This window comes from Nuphar pumila, chromosome 4 (assembly GCF_984573655.1).
Source record: "Nuphar pumila chromosome 4, dmNupPumi1.hap1.1, whole genome shotgun sequence".
NCBI lineage: Eukaryota > Viridiplantae > Streptophyta > Magnoliopsida > Nymphaeales > Nymphaeaceae > Nuphar > Nuphar pumila.
In genome coordinates, this window is record NC_143252.1 from 15,958,737 (window position 1) to 15,976,101 (window position 17,365).

Sequence of the window (17,365 nt, forward strand, 5' to 3'; positions counted from 1 at the left end):
TTTCTTTCTTATTGGCCCTCTGACCCAGTGAGGCCCTATTTCTAAGGGACCCTCATGTGGAACAAGATGCTTGCCCTATCTTGGAAAAGCGAGCACAAAAGATACCCTCTGGTTCACAAAATGAACACCTGTGACCCCTGTTTAAGAAAGTATGCCAAAAACAAATAAAAATCAACTATCACCAACTTCAAAATTTGTCTTTGTATCCTTCTCCCACAAATATAATCTTCAACTTCGACTGAACCAAATTTTGGATGTGCCAACTTCCTTGTTATCATCTAAGCTTCGCACACTCGATAACAAAGATGGGCATCGGTTGACACCCAATTTTTTTTGAGTTCCCAAACAACACATATGTTGGCTCTAACATAATAGAGTTACCTCGACGACTCATCAGAAATGAGATGGTTTATACACACTCCAAAGACCTTGGATGTGAACTTAGAGTATTTTTGTTGCAAGGAGTGAAAATACCTCATGAAGGAGTTTTTTTGGCAAAGATTGATGAGTTATCGGGGCACTACTCCATCCAAACATAATTCAATCTTCTTATATTCTAACAAACAGAAAGAAACCCCCAAGTAATTTCTCAAGGGTTTTCTAAAATCCGTGTTCGATAAAATGTTTTTATAGCATATTTCTAAAGGTTTAGAGTATTTTTGGACCTTTTCAAAGAAAATTCAGTTATACCACATCTTTGACCCATAAAATAACATTTTAAACCTATTTCAACCAAAAGTAGAGGTTTCTAGCTTTTCAACGAGTCAAAAATCACTTTTATCTAATGTTAGAGTAAAAAGTTCCAATCAAAACATGATTTTGGGTTTTAAAATAACTTGTTTAGAAAGTAGAGCCTAATTTGAGGGCACTTTTTATATTTAAAATGGTTGAATTTGGCTCTCGGTCCAAAAGAGATTTTGTAGAGTATGTTATTTTTCCAATGCACCAAATCACTCAACATATTTATAAATCCTGAGACATGAGCATTCTTCTGAGATGTGTCTAGAAGACCTGGATTGAAGCTAGTGTTACCAATTGGCGCCAATCGATTAGAGCCAGTGTTACTAATTGACGTCATTCCCTTTGGCTCTGGGCCAGACTTGGATCTAATCTGATCCATATTCAACCCACTTGGCTCGATTGGAGCTAGTTAGCCACATTGGTGATTGGAGTCAATGTTACTAACTGGCACCAACTCCTTTTGGGTTTAGATTAGTTCTGAATCCAACCCAATTTGAACCAGATCCATGAGCCTCAATTGGAGTCAGCATTACTAATTGGCGTCAATCCTAGATTGAAACCGGTCTTACTAAATGGCACCAATCCCTGGGCAAAAAACTACAAATAGGGGTCCCCCTCCCTCTATTTCTCCCATCACTTGCTCCTCTCCTCTCACTCCCTTCTTGAGAAGCTTCCTCTTGTGAATTTTGGAGGTTTGAGGGGGGGGGGGTGTTCATTCATTAGGTTCCCATGCCTCCCTTTTTGTCTTCTCTTTCCTTTAGAGAGTGGTCCTTGTGGTCTTTTTGAGGTTTTGAGATAATTTCTAATCCCTTGGGTTCCCAAACCTCTCTTCTCTATCAGGGAGTGTTGCCCAAATCAACTTTGCATCCTTCACTAGCAAAGAGGAGTTCGTAAGGTAATCACTAAACTCTTTTCGATGTCCTTTTTTGGATATTGTTGGATATTTCTATATATTGTGTTTTTTCCTTGGGATTATCCATATTTCTTGTGGGAAAGACCATTTTTTCACAAGATTTACTCAGTTAGACCCCAAAAACTCGGTCAAAATTTCTGTTCGATTGTGAATGGGATGCAAAGACATTGCCAAATTTTCGTGAGAAGGGGCTAGGGCTTCCAAGAAACCTGAGTAGTTTCTCTTTTCCTCTCCTTTTCCATTTTATTACTACATTTTCCTAAGAATATTGATTTTGTACATACTATTGTTAATTCATACACATTTTTTGTCTTGGATTTTGCCTAAGTGGGACCACCACTTAAGGCTTATCTCACAGGTGCACAAGGAGTTCAAGGAGGCATAAGAGAGATTTTTCTCACATGTTGATCTCAACCTTGACCCGATTATCCCCTGCATGGAAGGGAATGGTTGGGTGTCATATGATTCCACACATTTTTTAAACACAGGCTAATTTCTAAATCTTTTCAATTTTTTAACTGTGATGGAGGCCTTAGGTCTGTATTCACACATATTAGGTAAATCTCATCAGTTTTTGAGGCATACTTCGCTTCTTATAATGGACCAAAAATGTTCACACAATTCAAATTGGATGTGACAAGAACATACACAGCAAAGTCACATGCAAAAATCCAACGTGAATCAAATACTAAGACAGGTGATCACGACAAGTCTGAGGCTGGTTAGGGAGCTTAATGCCCATTTTTTCTATTCTTTTTCATAAAATTAAAAAAAAACTTACAGATGTGATCTACATGTTTCACTTAGTGGGAACCAGCTTTTGAATCTTCTGATTATAACACATAGGTAGGATTTTATAAGGCTTCAAAAATTGACAGCCTACAATGTGTGATACTTTTCCAGGTCATAAAATCATGTTTTTCATCGAAAAAGCATGATCCAAAAGCAGGTTCTCACTATTTTGAACATGTTGAGTTCATCCATGAGGTCAGTTTGGATCAAAACATCTTGTACATATAAGAACCACACTCATTTGTAAGTAATAGTGCCATTACCTATATCTATCAACACTTCATATCATAATTTTTTTATTAATTTTTTTCTTTTTTTTTTTGGAAGAGGAGAGATCTGCAAGTCTGTTACAAATTCATTTTCGGTTACTAGAGTCTTCAGAATTATATCGCAGGAGGTCAAGGGCTTGGCCATCTCTGTCAAAGTGTTGCTGGTGGAATGCCTTAGTTCTAGAAACACAAAAAGAGTGAAACAAAGGAAAAGGGAGAGAGAGAGAGAGAGAGAGAGAGAGAGAGAGAGAGAGAGAGAGAGAGTGCGCAAATGAAACTCGGTGAAACCACAAATAATTGTTATGAGAGAGAATGGGGCAGGGAATAATTAGGGGGTTCAATTTCTGTAACAACTCTTCTAAATGTTTTCGTAACTATCACATGAAGGCCAGGAATGTATAATAGAAAATAAGTAAACATGTTTTCACCATGAAATTAAATTGATATGCAATTACATGCAGGAAAAGATGGTTGAGATCACGATAGCCAAAAACAGGATTTTGTAAGATTGAGATTCCAAAACTTTCTTTAGAATTTCAATCACCTCACTTTGGAATTTTAAGAGATGCCAAGTAAGATTTATGTGACTTAAGTCCCAAATACACAACTAGGCTTGGACTTCAAGAGAGTCAATGCTTAGCAAGATGAGGTGACTTCTCTCACACATGAACTTGCAAAGCCAAACAAGAACAAAAAGATGAAAAAAAACTTGAGAATTAAAAAATTCTAATAATCAACAAGACGAGAATAAATAGTTTTATAGAGTTAAGAAGACAAAACAATTTTTGTGTTGTAAATGAAATTAAATTTTCATAAACCCAACGTTCTAAAATTTGATAAAAAAATAACCGTAAACGATCACTCACCTTTTACCAACAATGAAGGCCCTTCAAACCGTCCATAAGTCACAAAGACTCTTAAAACTCATTAAATGGTCTCAAATGCTTTGAATGCAACTTTAAAACAGACAAAGTGGCTCCATCATAACTAACCTAGGCACTTATGAATGCACCTTGCACCACTACGAACCCACAAAGTGCAAAATGCCCTTGCACCTAATATATAAGGGTTTTCAAAGTATAAGTAAATATAAAAATCTCAACTTAAACGCCAAAATTTTTTCTTCCCTCTTATACTTGAGACTAAATATTTTTCAATGAAATTTTGGCGAAAACAAAAAGAAATGAATCATCAACATATAAAAATGCATATGATAACAACTCTTTGTGAACCGGTGTTGGGGGGCAGAAATGAAAGTGGAGATGGAGGTCATCTCCATTCTCATGGTTTCTCCCATCTTCTAAATCTGAGCTTCCCAAGGTAGGGGATCGAATGAATCCACGTATCCCCTCCGATCTCCCTTTCAAATCCGCCTCACAAAGAGAGCCTTAATATCATTGCACGTAGAGAAACAGGGCCCTAATTTCTAAACATGTAGAAAAGCGGGAAAATATAGTTTGTCTCTTCTCATCTTCAGCTTCGAGAGAGAGAGAGAGAGAGAGCAATTCAGTTTCACTCATCCCCTATGTCATCCTCATCTTCATACTTGTTGAGATCTAGCTTATCTAAGTTGTTTTGATTAAATCTGACATCACAGATGTGATCCGTGTGGTTCATTTTGAATCACTAAAATCTGAGTATTGTATAAGGTTTTATGTCGATTCAAAAATCATTGGCTATAAACTTTCCATTTTTTTTCTTCAAAAAATCAGTTTTTTGGTACAAATATATAGTCCAAAGGCTGTTTCCTATCAAATTAACCATGCTGATTCTATCTATGCCGTCAGATTTGATCAAAACAACTTGCGTCAATGGGATCTTGTTTGGGGGTATAAAGATAGGGATGAGTGTAACCGAACTGGAGAGAGAGAGAGAGAGAGAGAGAGAGAGAGTCATGTTTTTTCACGTATGTCTGGATAAGTTGACACCTCATATATCTATGGTTTGGATCCAGGCCATTTTCTTTGCACCTTTGTACATGAGAGTTGGGTTCTGATAGCAGGGATCTCAGGTTGCTAACTTTTGGTACAGGCCCACGGGTGGGTAGATCAGTGAGTGAACGGCCACGTGAGAGGTACCGGGTTATGGGCACCAAAATGCATGAAGCGAGTTTGGATTCGAGTATTAGGTACATGTGAATGAGCTATATCACGAAATGGACAAATTAGTTGGGAGAAAGTTGCCACCAGGTTTGAGCCTACCTACCAATGGAGGCTCTGCTTGTCTGATAGGAGCAAAGCAGGTTATATGTTCCCCCCCCCCCCCCCCCGAACAGGGCAGTTAGCAACATCTCATGTTCGGGGGTCCCAAAGAGCACCACGTATGTAAGCATGTGCGTCTCGTATCCCCATGTTTGTCAGCATTAATTAGCGTTAGAGTTTGATGCGATTGCAAAGACTTAAGTACCCTCTCCTCCATTGGTGCAAAAAAAAATGATGATTCTTGAAAAGGAGTGGTTGTAAAGACTTAAGTGCCCCGAAGATGATTATTTAAGACCCAGCCTCTGCATTGCAGGATTATCCGAGAAAGAAATCTCCTCTGGAGGAGGCCATGAACATCAACCCTCTCACTCTCTCTCTCTCCTTTCTCTTTCTGCTTCCGTGCACATCCATTAGAAGATCACACATTGCTCCATCAAGCATCGACTGACCTGCACATTGACTGTTGTGGAGCCTGATTCAGAGTTTTTACTCTTACAAAAGAAGGGTTTGGGGGCTCATCCCAGCGTGGGTAGCATCATTTAACTAAATGAGTTGTAGATCCTGATTCAGAGTTTTTACCCTTACAGGAGAGGGGACTGGGGGCTCCTCCCAGCGTGGGTAGCACCATTCAACTTGAAGAGTTGTGGAGTCTGATTTAGAGTTTTTACCCTTACAGAAAGGGGGGTCTGAGAGCTCCTCCCAGTGTGGGTAGCATCATTCAACTTGAAGAGTTATGGAGTCTGATTCAGAGTTTTTACCCTTACAGAAGGGGGGTCTGAGGGCTCCTCCCAGTGTGTTCATGGCCTTTTGCCCTTATAGGAGGGGGGTCCGGGGGCTCATCAACCCTCTCACTCTCTCTCTCCCTTCTATTTCTGCTTCTGTGCACATTCATCAGAAGATCCTACATTGCTCCATCAAGCACCGACTGACCTGCACATTGATTGTTGTGGGTCCTTACTGATGGGCTGCCTCTAAATTTATTCGACTCTGGGTCCTTACTGCACTTGAAGTTGAGTCATTGTATTTTTTGTTGTTCGGTGGGTGGTGAGGCCCTCATCTACTCTCTCAAGACTCTTAGCTTGGGCAAATCTTTCTTTTGATGATTGTGGTTGTAATGTATCGTTGAAGTTAAAATGAGGAATGAAATGACAATAGAAATCACTGAAAATTTACAGAAATAAACTAGACTCAATAACAAAGACACCACTTTTTACGAATTTGGAATATGACCTCCGGTTAGAAAGATATAGTACTGACAAGTTGGTCCTAATTCGGATAGTGATTTACAGCGATTTGCTTGCGAAAGACACTACAAATCGCTATAGCGATTTGCGGAAGACACTACAAATCGCTATAGCGATTTGCGAATCGCTATAGCGATTTGTAGTGTCTTCCGTAAATCACTATAGCGTTTCGTTGGAGACCCGAAAATACTACAAATTGCTGTAAGAAAGCCTGATAATACTACAAATCATTGTTGGAAGGCCCCGAACCCCCCTTCTGTAAGGGCAAAAACTCTAAATCAGACACATAAGTAGAGAGGGAAGGGAGAGAGAGTGAGAGGGTTGGTGTTCATGGCCTTTTCTAGGAGGAACACTTTACCTCCCTTGATTTCTTCTCTAGAGAGAGAGAGGGTTTTACAGTGTTTTACAAAGAAGGAAGAAGAAGAAGATGACAATGAAGCAATGTAGGATCGTCTGTTGGATGTGCACAGAAGTAGAGAGAGTGAGAGGTTGATGTTCATGGCCTTCTCCAGGAAGAACTCTTTGCCTCCCTTGATTTCTTCTCTAGAGAGAGAGGGTTTTACAGTGTTTTACGGATAAAGAAGAAGAAGACTTTGAAGAGTCAACATCATCCTCGACTTTATGGATAAAGGACATGTTTGTCCTTTTTTTGAACAGAGAAAGAAGAAGACTTTGAAGAGTCAACATCATCATCGACTTTCTAGATGGAGGACATGTTTGTCCTTTTTTTGAACAGAGAAAGAAGAAGAAGACTTTGAATAGTCAACATCATCCTCGACTTTCTGGATGGAAGACATGTTTGTCCTTTTTTTGAACTGTTTGTTTTTTCTTTTTTGAATGAAGGGCATTTTTGTTATTTTCTCAAACCATCACTTTATGAGAAGAATAGCAAGAAAGGGTACTTAAGTCTTTGCAACAACACCAGAGTCCGATGCAAAGTTATGTCAACATACACGGGAATACGAGCCCCATGTGCTTGTATACGTGGTGCTCATTCAAAGCCCCAAACACAGACGTAGGATTCAGTGAATCATCGGGGGCGAACATACACCACCCTCTCTTATAGGAGCAGCTAGTGCACGTCACCTTGTGTTGGGACGTTGCAGGTTCAAAACCCATTCGTATAGTTATATAACTGGTAGGGGTCTGCCTAACCCCAGCTCGCCTTTAAAAAAAAAAGGTTTGAACATACCAGCACCAGTATTCAACGCACATCACTTACACAGACACGCTGTTAAGGATGTCAACGGGTTGGATGTAATCTGACATCCGACCCAAATCCGAATCTGATTAATTGGGTTCAGTAGCCAAATTCGGATCTCACTAATAATGGAATCTGGATCTGTTATTGAGTTTTTGCATCTGAGTCCAAATCTGAATCAGACTAAAATCTGAATCCGATTATGTATAAATATTGGATTTTAAGCTAGTCGGATCTGGATTTAGTTTGGTCTGATCCCATCTGACTCCAACTCCAAATCCATATTCGATTATGTCAGATCCGATTAGGTCGGACTTGGTAATGGTTAAATCTGACCCGTTTACATCTCCACATACTACACTTGCACTTCGACACAGGTGAGCCCACTTCGAGGGTGGCTGGGCGTCCACAAGGTTTAGGAACCTCTTTAGAATTCAGAGAACGGATGATTACAAGTAGCCCTTAAGAGGGTTTGTGTAGGTTAGCACCCACCTAAATCAAGCCCCACCCCCCACCCTAACCATTTCTTATTTTCCCAAGAAACGTTTTTTCTCCCCCATGATCACAGCCCTCTACTTTTAACTTCAACCTTATCCTTGCTAAATTGACTCTTGTATCTCGTGTGGCATAAATGACATGCGTGCATGGATAATGTAGGATCATAGCTATGGCACAATTTACTATGGATCAGACGCCTCCTAGGGTTGGCTTCATAAATATTGGGGCAGGCCTATTTTCTGGAATCAGATCCGAAACCCACAATCCAGGTCGGAACCTTACTGGGTAGGATACGGATAGATAAGGTGGAATTCACAACAATACTCAGTATGAAATGAGTATAGATTTGCCGATTGAACTCTATTAGCCCGTCCATCACCATGAGGTCCTAATTACCAAAATCCTTATGATATACCTACACTATACCTAGGGTAGTTACATACTCACCGAATACCCTCTTACAAATTCGGATCCTATGATCCGTTCAACCTAGATACACGTTTTTAAGCCTAATACAATGCGGATCTCATGACCTGTTGCCAAAACAGAGTTCTATAAGTCTCTAAGCACCAATAAAAAAAAAGAGTGTCTTCTAAGCATTGTCTGGATCTGATCTGTCTGCTTCTGTGCCAATCAAAACTGTTTAATGTTTCTCTCTCTCTCTCTTGCATGTTTGGTTGAATCACATGAAATTTGGACTCTCGTGTAAATGAGAGAATGGATGCCCCAAGGGAGGGGGTTGGCCTAGGGGGTGTGGCCTTGGCTGCTAGACGGGCAGTCAAGGTTTGATTCCCATGGGTGTGGCCCCTATGTGCAAGCCAATGAGTAGCATAGGCCCCGGGTGTGTGTGGGGGCCAAGGATCCTAGTCTCGGAGTTTTACACTGTCAGCACGACCGTAGGTATGACAGGCTGAGCCAGCGCGACCACGTCTTCTTGGTTATATATAAAAAAAATTGAGAGAATGAATCTCATTTGCATTGGATAAACAAATATCGGAAGATGAATGATGAGAAATGGACTGTCATTTAGGGATGGCAGCGGGGCGGGGGACAAGGTCTCCACCCCCGCCCCGCCTCAAGATTTTATCCTCCACCCCCGCCTTCATCCCCGTTTCATGTCCTCCATCCGCGTTTCAAACGGGGATGAGGCGGGGCGGGGCAGGGATATTGCGGGGAAAAGTGGTCGGGGTGGGGACGAGGCGGGGATCGTGGCGGAGACGGGGCAGGGAAAAGTGCACGTCCATCCCCACTGTCCGGGGATGGATTTTAACCTTCGTCCCCGCCTCCATCCCCGTTTCATACCCTTCATCCCCGGTCCAAACGGGGTGAGGCGGGGCGGGGCCCCGCTTTCCCCGGGTCCACTGCTATCCCTACTGTCATTTGCCTGTGAGAGTTGCTTTCTCAAATAAATAAAAATTATAATCACAAGGAGCCTAATGTGATTCTGATTCATACTATTTGGGGTCAAATTTGACATGAAATCACATGTGACCCAGCAAACCAAACTTATAATTTTAGTGCAAATCCCCAATGTCACATTGATAGTATTTGGCGTTTGTAAGCAGAAATGGTTGATAAATGATGGGCATAGTTTCTAAGGGCATTGAAAGAGGCATTAAAGTCGTACGCCCTCAACACCTCTCTACCATGTGCTATGCAAAGCTTGGGCCTCTCTAAGGAGTGAGGCTTAGGCCTCTTCCTTAAAGAAACATAAGCCCCTTGATGAGGCGTGGGCCTTTTTCAAAAGTCGATCGATTAGCTACGGGTGGTACGCTAACATTTTTTTTTTTTATTATCTTGGTAAGTTACCAATAGCAGCTATAAAAATACAAGTCAATTAGGAAGGGCACTTTTTGTATCAATTAACTTTTAGACTTCACATTTTATGCAGCGTGGTTGGCATGCAGCAACCTGCTCGACAGCCACCCATCTTGGCATTTCTCGAGACGGGTATGGTGTCCATCTCGAGAAATGTGGACCTGGATGGTCATCAGCGGTAGAACTGCATGCTAAGCAGCGACTCTGCATACAAATAACATCTTACTTTTAAGCATCTAAAAGATAATAAAAAAATCTTACTCATCTAAAGGAGTCAATTAAAAAGTGATGAATATGTTGAATTTGCTGTCATTTATATGATTAAACTTGCCTAAAAATTATTAAAAAACTGATAAAGAAGCTACCATTCCCATTGCCACATTAGAAAACAAAAAAGATGGAATGCTTTTCCACAAAAATTAATTGAAGGTAATAAATTTTTTAATTTTCTGTATTTTGATATAATATTTATTTTCTAAAAATACATTTATTCTTTTATTTGGGCTTTTTTTATTTGTAGTTTGATAGAAATATTTTCCATATATATAAAGTTAATATTTTTCGTGTCCAATTTAATAGGATTCCATGCCAAAAAAATAGAAAAAAAAGAAATATAGTCAAAACTTGCAATGTAGAGAATGATACAGCGTACTAACTTAGTTAAACGGTCTTCATTGCTGGGACTCTATCCATTTTCAGATAAGTATGCTAAATTTGTTTGGCGGCTCTGTTATCAGTAGGTAGTTCAATATGTTTGGGGAGCAAGAAATTCTATCATTTTCAGATGAAGAAATAGTTTTTTATAATTAATGAAATACTTTATTGTAGTAATATATATATATATATATATATATTTACTTGATGGTGTGAAAAATATTGAGGCTTACGTAGTTTAGGTAAGGAGAAAGACAAGACCAAGCTTTTTTGATACATTTACGTCTTGCCATGCCTTGTAAGCCACCTTGATGATTGTGACTCATTTACCCATCTCGCCTTTGAAAACGCTCTTTGTAGGTTAATGTCTATTAGTTATTAAGGTGTTAAATTTAATGATTAGTAATGATATGGGTTCTCCCGGAGCACCTACTCCCACCCAGTAAAAGCTTCAAAAATTTAAAAAATTGGGCATTTTTTGTTGATCAGTTAGTAGAAAACAAGTTTTGGATCATGTGATTATGACATACACGCAGGTCTTTTTATGACCTTCAAGAATCAACGGCTCACAATGTACCAAAATTCTTATTTTTATGTTCCAAAAACATGATCCAAAACATATTTCTATCAAATAAACTATGTTAAGTATATCTGTAAGGTCTGATTGAGAAGTAGAAACCTATGACTATGATTTCTGGTAGTAGGGCGGAACTAACCCAAAAGGGCATGTTCGGGCTCAGCTCGTGCTCGAGCTTGGCACATCCCTGAATGAAACTAGACAAACACAAGCTGGCTCATGTAAAAACATTACATGTTATTTATACACAGCATATACATTTTTATATATTATACTTAATATATATATATATATAATTTTTATAAATTACACTTAATAGTAAAATATATGTATTTTTCATTCATCTTTTTTTTGTATATATTTTATGCATTCTTTCTTTTATATATTATACAAAATATATATTATCCATAAATATATATATTTTATCTATACTAGAACTATCCAGCCGAGCTGAGCTGAACACCTTGTGTTAGGGCTCGACTCGTTTAAGCTAAACGAGCTGCTCGTGGCTTGGCTCACCAACTATATGAACGAGTTGGTGACGAGAGGAACCGAGCCTAGTCACGAGCAGCTCTGTTGTTTTACCAAACCTAGGTGGGAGCACCGAAGCATTACTATTTAATGATCGAGTATTAGGTCAGAGAGACCTATGACGGTAACTGTTCAAACGTCACCCTGATGCCGTTCTTCCCTAAGACGATTGTACTACAAGATACATGGATGGACTCTGCATCTCCAAGAAGAGGTATGGGTTTCATGTTAGCCGTTGATGCCCTAGATGAATTAACACGTTTGGAAAATGACCGGCTGAAAACATAGAGTATTTGGGATGCCGGTTGACCTCTGATGGTGACCTGATATCCGCTCAAATTAAATCTTCTTAAATTAACAACAGTTTAATTATTACCATCCTTTGGTAGAATGTGATTGACCAAGCCTAAAAGTTGGGTAAGTTTGGCAAGAAAATTTAAAAAAACTGGAAAAGTTTTGTTACGTGGGTTGGTTAGATGAAAGGTGTTGGAGGACATTTGAATTTTACCTATTCTAGATTATGGGGCCCATTAACTTTCCTCTTCACATTTTTATGCAGTCACATCTTCAATAAAATTTCACACTCCTTACCACGACAACAGCGGATCTAATTGCACCAAAAAAGGAAGATTCAGATTTCCCTTACACCCGTTTGAGACAGTGGTAGAGCCAAAAGTTTTTCCTTGGGTGGGCAGACTTCGGGTCTCAGAGACAATGCTATGGTCTTGAAGGACTATCCATTTATTCGGACCAGTGGCGGAGCCAAAAAAATTTCGCTGGAGGAACAGTCATTCGTGGAGAGATAAAACTTAAATAAGCCTTTAAATTAAAATAACAATTGTTACAAACACAAACAACTAAATTTATGAACATAATAAGCTAAAACCTTAAATTGTACTTTTAAACTAAAATAAAAATTATTCACTTAAGAAATACAAACAACTAAATTCATGAAAATTTTACAATTGGCATCTTCTATTTTTCATATTTTGAAAGCAATTCATAATTGCATCATCACTGATGGTATCAAATGTCTTCTTCTCTATGTAAGTAACCAAAGCATCATTGATCCATTCATCTCTCATTCTATTACGTAGACGACTTTTGATATTGTTCATAGCTGAAAATGCTCTTTCAACACTTGCTGTTGCAACTGGCAAATTTAATGCCAACTTAATCAATATATACACATGAGAAAATACAATGTGCTTTTGAGCTGCTACCATCATCTCTGCTAGCTCTGCTAAAGATTTTAAATTTGAAAACTGATCACTCTTTCGCATGTCTGCAATATATATATCCAATTGATTTTCCAGTCTAATTATATTTACGTTAGAAAAGTCCTTAGGGTAAACCTCAGCAAGACGAATCAACTTATCTTTATCAAAAGCAGAAAAAGAATTCTTTGGACTCAAGCATGCCATTGAAAGGAGGAGCTCTGTATTTGCTTCAGTGAAACGATCATTCAACTCTTGAAGTTGCAAATCAATAATAACATAAAACACATCAATACGATAATGATACAATGTGGTGATCTTTTCAATCTTACGTCTTGGTCGTCCTTGAGGTGTATATGAGTCCCCAAGATCAGGAATCAGAATATCAAATCTCTTACAAAATATGAACAATTTGTTTATGAGAGAGTCCCATCCATTGTCTCTCAGACCATGAAGGCACTGTTTTGATATAGTGACTAAACTCATAACATTCACAATGTCTTGATCTTTTCGCTGAAGTGCTTATGAAAGATCATCGGTTATTCCCAAAACTTTACACATCAAATGTAAGCAAAACACAAATTCAAAATCTTGCAACTGATGATATAAAATAATTGCATCTGAACTTTTTCCTGAATATGTATCTTCTGCAATGAAATCTAACACTTGAATAACAGAAGAATACATACTGAGTAAATTAACCAAAACATCGTAATGAGAACCCCACTGAGTATCACCAGGTCGTTTGGAACTTATTTCTTGATTTAATCCTCGTCCTGTTTCAAGTTCACCCAATGCAAGTGCTTCAGCAATTTGCATAAATTCTGCTTCTCGAATAAGCTCAGATCTCTTGCATGAAGTGGAGAAAAAAGTTGACAACCTGCCTAATATATTGAAAAACACATTAAGAAATGATTTTTTTTTAGCAACACCAACTAATGCCAATTGAAGTTGATGTGCAAAACAATGAATATAATATGCAGATGCATTTTCATGTAATATAAGACTTTTCAATCCATTAAACTCCCCTCTCATATTACTTGCTCCATCATAACCCTGTCCACACAAACTTGATATGCTTAATTTATTCTTACAGAATGCTTCTTCAACTGCTTGTTTGAGTGACAAAGAACTTGTTTCAAGAACATGCACAACAGTAAGAAATCGTTCAACCACTCGACCTTTTTCATTAACAAACCGTAAAACAATAGCCATTTGTTCTTTAGTTGATACATCACGAGAATCATCAAGTAAAATAGAAAAAAAAGTATCTCCAAGTTCCATGATAATAGCATTTGTGGTTTGTATAGAAGCAGCCTTGACAATATCCTTTTGTATATCAGGAGATATCAATTTGTTATTTTCTTGAGCACTTTTCAATACAACTTTATTTATGTCATCATTGATCTTTGCAAATATCTTCAACAACTCAATAAAATTTCCTCTATTAAGAGATTCTTCAGCTTTATCATGCCCTCGAAATGTCAATCCTTGACTTAACAAGTATCTGATTGCATTAACAGTTGCCCAAAGGCAAAGTCTATATTCATCTTTCTGTCGAACACTTTGTTGATAAAGTATAGAATCAATATGTTGTTTTTGTTGCATCAAATTTTGACACTTCATTCGTGCTGAATTGTGAAAACTGCCAGAGCTTCCAACATGTTTATCAAACCTCTTATTGTCTTTCCAGTTATCAAATCCTTCAGATACGAATGCCTCTAAACTAATCTTCTCTGTGCTTTTTGGCCTGAAAAGATAACACTGCAAACAATATGCTTTATGCTTACTTGTACTATACTCCAACCAATCCTTATACTCATCATACCAAGCTGGAATGAACCTTCGTTTTTGATGGTTTAGTTGAAACATACAATCTCGAAGTTGACAAGGACCTCGGATCATATATGCTCTACGAACATTATCTTGGATATTAGAATGATAACTAGAAATAGAAGGACAAAGTGCAGGGTCTGCAGGTAACTCGGATTCATCATTTTCTGTTTTGCATATTTTCTGACTTGGTTCTCCTTCTCGAGTTACAGAAGATTTATCAAAGATTGACCTTTTCGTTATAAACTTATCCATTCCTACGCAACGAAAAAAAAATATGACAATGTTATATAAGCCAAATCTCATTGCAAAAAAGGATCGAGTAAAATGAAATGACAACAAGAACAAGGCAGGGGGCGAAGCCCCCTGTTGGCAATGAGAGGAGACAGTGGAAGCAAAGTCCAGTGTCAGTCTAAAAAATCAAGTTCTTAATGAATGATAATTCATTTAGCCAACTCATAACACATAAAATTGGCCATTGAAATCAAGATAAATAGGTTTAACCTTCTTTCATAACAAGCTGTCAGAATGCCTACAACCTATGTCACATGGATACGACTGTAGATACAGGAATACAACCATTTTTATGAAGTTTCCAGTATGACTTGTATATAAAGGGATATGGATGACTTTTCTTGAAAGTTTAGGATAGCATCCTACAAGTTTCTATAAATTTACCATACACAATCTAAATCACTTAAACATTTATATACTATCAGACTTTTCATACTAACCAAAGTCCTTGTCAGAAAACAACCTCCGTAGTATGAGATACCTACATATAGGCACCATGCTCCCACCTCTATACCTCATAAAAACAATTCACCTATATGCCCCTTCACCATTTGCAGAGACACACTCCGTGAAGTCATAGTATAAGGAAGCCTTTAGTAAAGAAGTGAGGGTCAAGATTACAGAGAGAGAGAGAGAGAGAGAGAGAGAGAGAGATGGAAGAAGAATTTAAACAATAAAGTTCATTAATCTCAGAGGGGGGCGCAAATGGGTCAAACATTCTTGCTTAGAACGTGTTTGAAGATTACTGAATATCATTAGTTCACGAAGGGCAGACCATTCTTGTTATTGATGAAACCTAAGAATGATGTTTAAAAGATAATAAATTAAAGCTTAAAACCGTCAACATCAAAGGCAACATGAAATATAGCCATAGAGAAAAGCACATTCCAAAAGAATCAAGGACAGCCTAATCCCACAGTGTCTCAATATTTTGGCACATGCACTACAGAAACAACAACATCCCCCCCCCCCCAAAAAAAAAAAAAATGGAATCCTAAATCAGGCATGGACATAAGACCCCAAAAGAACCAAAACCAATGAAAACAACAACATGCCCCTCTTCCGCTAGACAAACACCCCAATGAGCAATGACAGTAACAAGAAGAAAGAAAACTTAAAAGCACCAAAATGCAAACCTAAAACAGCCAAGACAAAATACAAAACAATCAACAAACCCCAAAAGAACCAACACCAATGAAACCCAATAAACGCCTCTGTTATTACACCATTGAAGCAACACCACTTTGAGGGCACAAAGCCAAAACAAACCCTAAAAGCACCAACAAAATGCCAACTTTAAAGCAATGGGAACTGGGAAGGAAAAAAGAACTCCTAAGACATCAACAAACCCCCCCAAATTTGACACCCACATCCAAGAAAACCAATCTTTACGCAAACCCATCATAGAAAAAGATCACACAAATGAGCAAACAGAAATCCTAAAAAGAAAACGAACACATTACAAACCCCATAAACAAAACCACACGTCAAGTGCCCAAAAAGTCAAGCAACCAAAGAAATCCACAAGAAAAAAGAAGAAACCGATAACACAACCAAACCAACGGCCAAAAACCACCGATTCCCATAAACACAGGCCAAAATTTTACCTGAGACAGTGCGACGGCCGGCTGCTAGCGATGGTTGCCGGAGATTGGTGAAGGTCCGACTGATTGCGACACCGGTGCCTCGCGTCGCCGGAGATTGCAGCAGAGAGGGAGAAGATCGGAGGGGGGCACCTCCACCGCGGGTTCACCGAAGGAAGGCCGACGACCCTGCAGAGCACAGGGGTTGCTGCCGGCGAATAGGGTTGCCGCCTTGCCTGTGACAGAAGGGGTGCCTCGCGTCGCCGGAGATTGCAGCAGAGAGGGAGAAGATCGGAGGGGGGCACCGCCACCGCGGGTTCACCGAAGGGAGGCCGACGACACTGCAGAGCACAGGGGTTGCTGCCGGCGAATGGGGTTGCCGCCTTGCCTGTGACAGAAGGGGGGCACCGCCACCGCGGGTTCACCGAAGGGAGGCCGGCGGCCCGACGACACTGCAGAGCACATGGGTTGCTGCCGGCGAATGGGGTTGCTGCCGGTGAATATGACAGAAGGGGAACGCCGGAACGGAGGGGCAGAGCTTTAGAAAACTGGCGAGGGTTTTACCCCTCGCCCTTTTTGACAGGCTCTAGACTCATCGAGAGCTCGTGTCCCGGTCGACTCAGTTTCACGAGTCCCGATTTGACTTGGTTTCCCGAGTCATTAGTCGATTCGGTTTCAAAGTTTAGGGTGGGCGGCCGCCCACCATGCCCACCCGTGGCTCCGCCACTGGTTTGAGATGATCCCTTAAATTTGAAGAAGAAGAAGAATAACAAAATGATTGCAGAGTTCAGTTATTTGTTGATCATAGGAGTTCTCCAAAAAGACAATACTGAATGCTTTGGTCCCAAAGAGTCTGTGGACCGGACCTTAGGGACACTTTTCTTTTTATCATTTGGTGTGACGACAACAGGTAGAGTGTGGGGACAAAATTTTCGCGGTGTATGAAGTGAACCCGTCCTTTTGATCAAATTGAGCCAAGCGAATTGTAGCTTTTGCTCG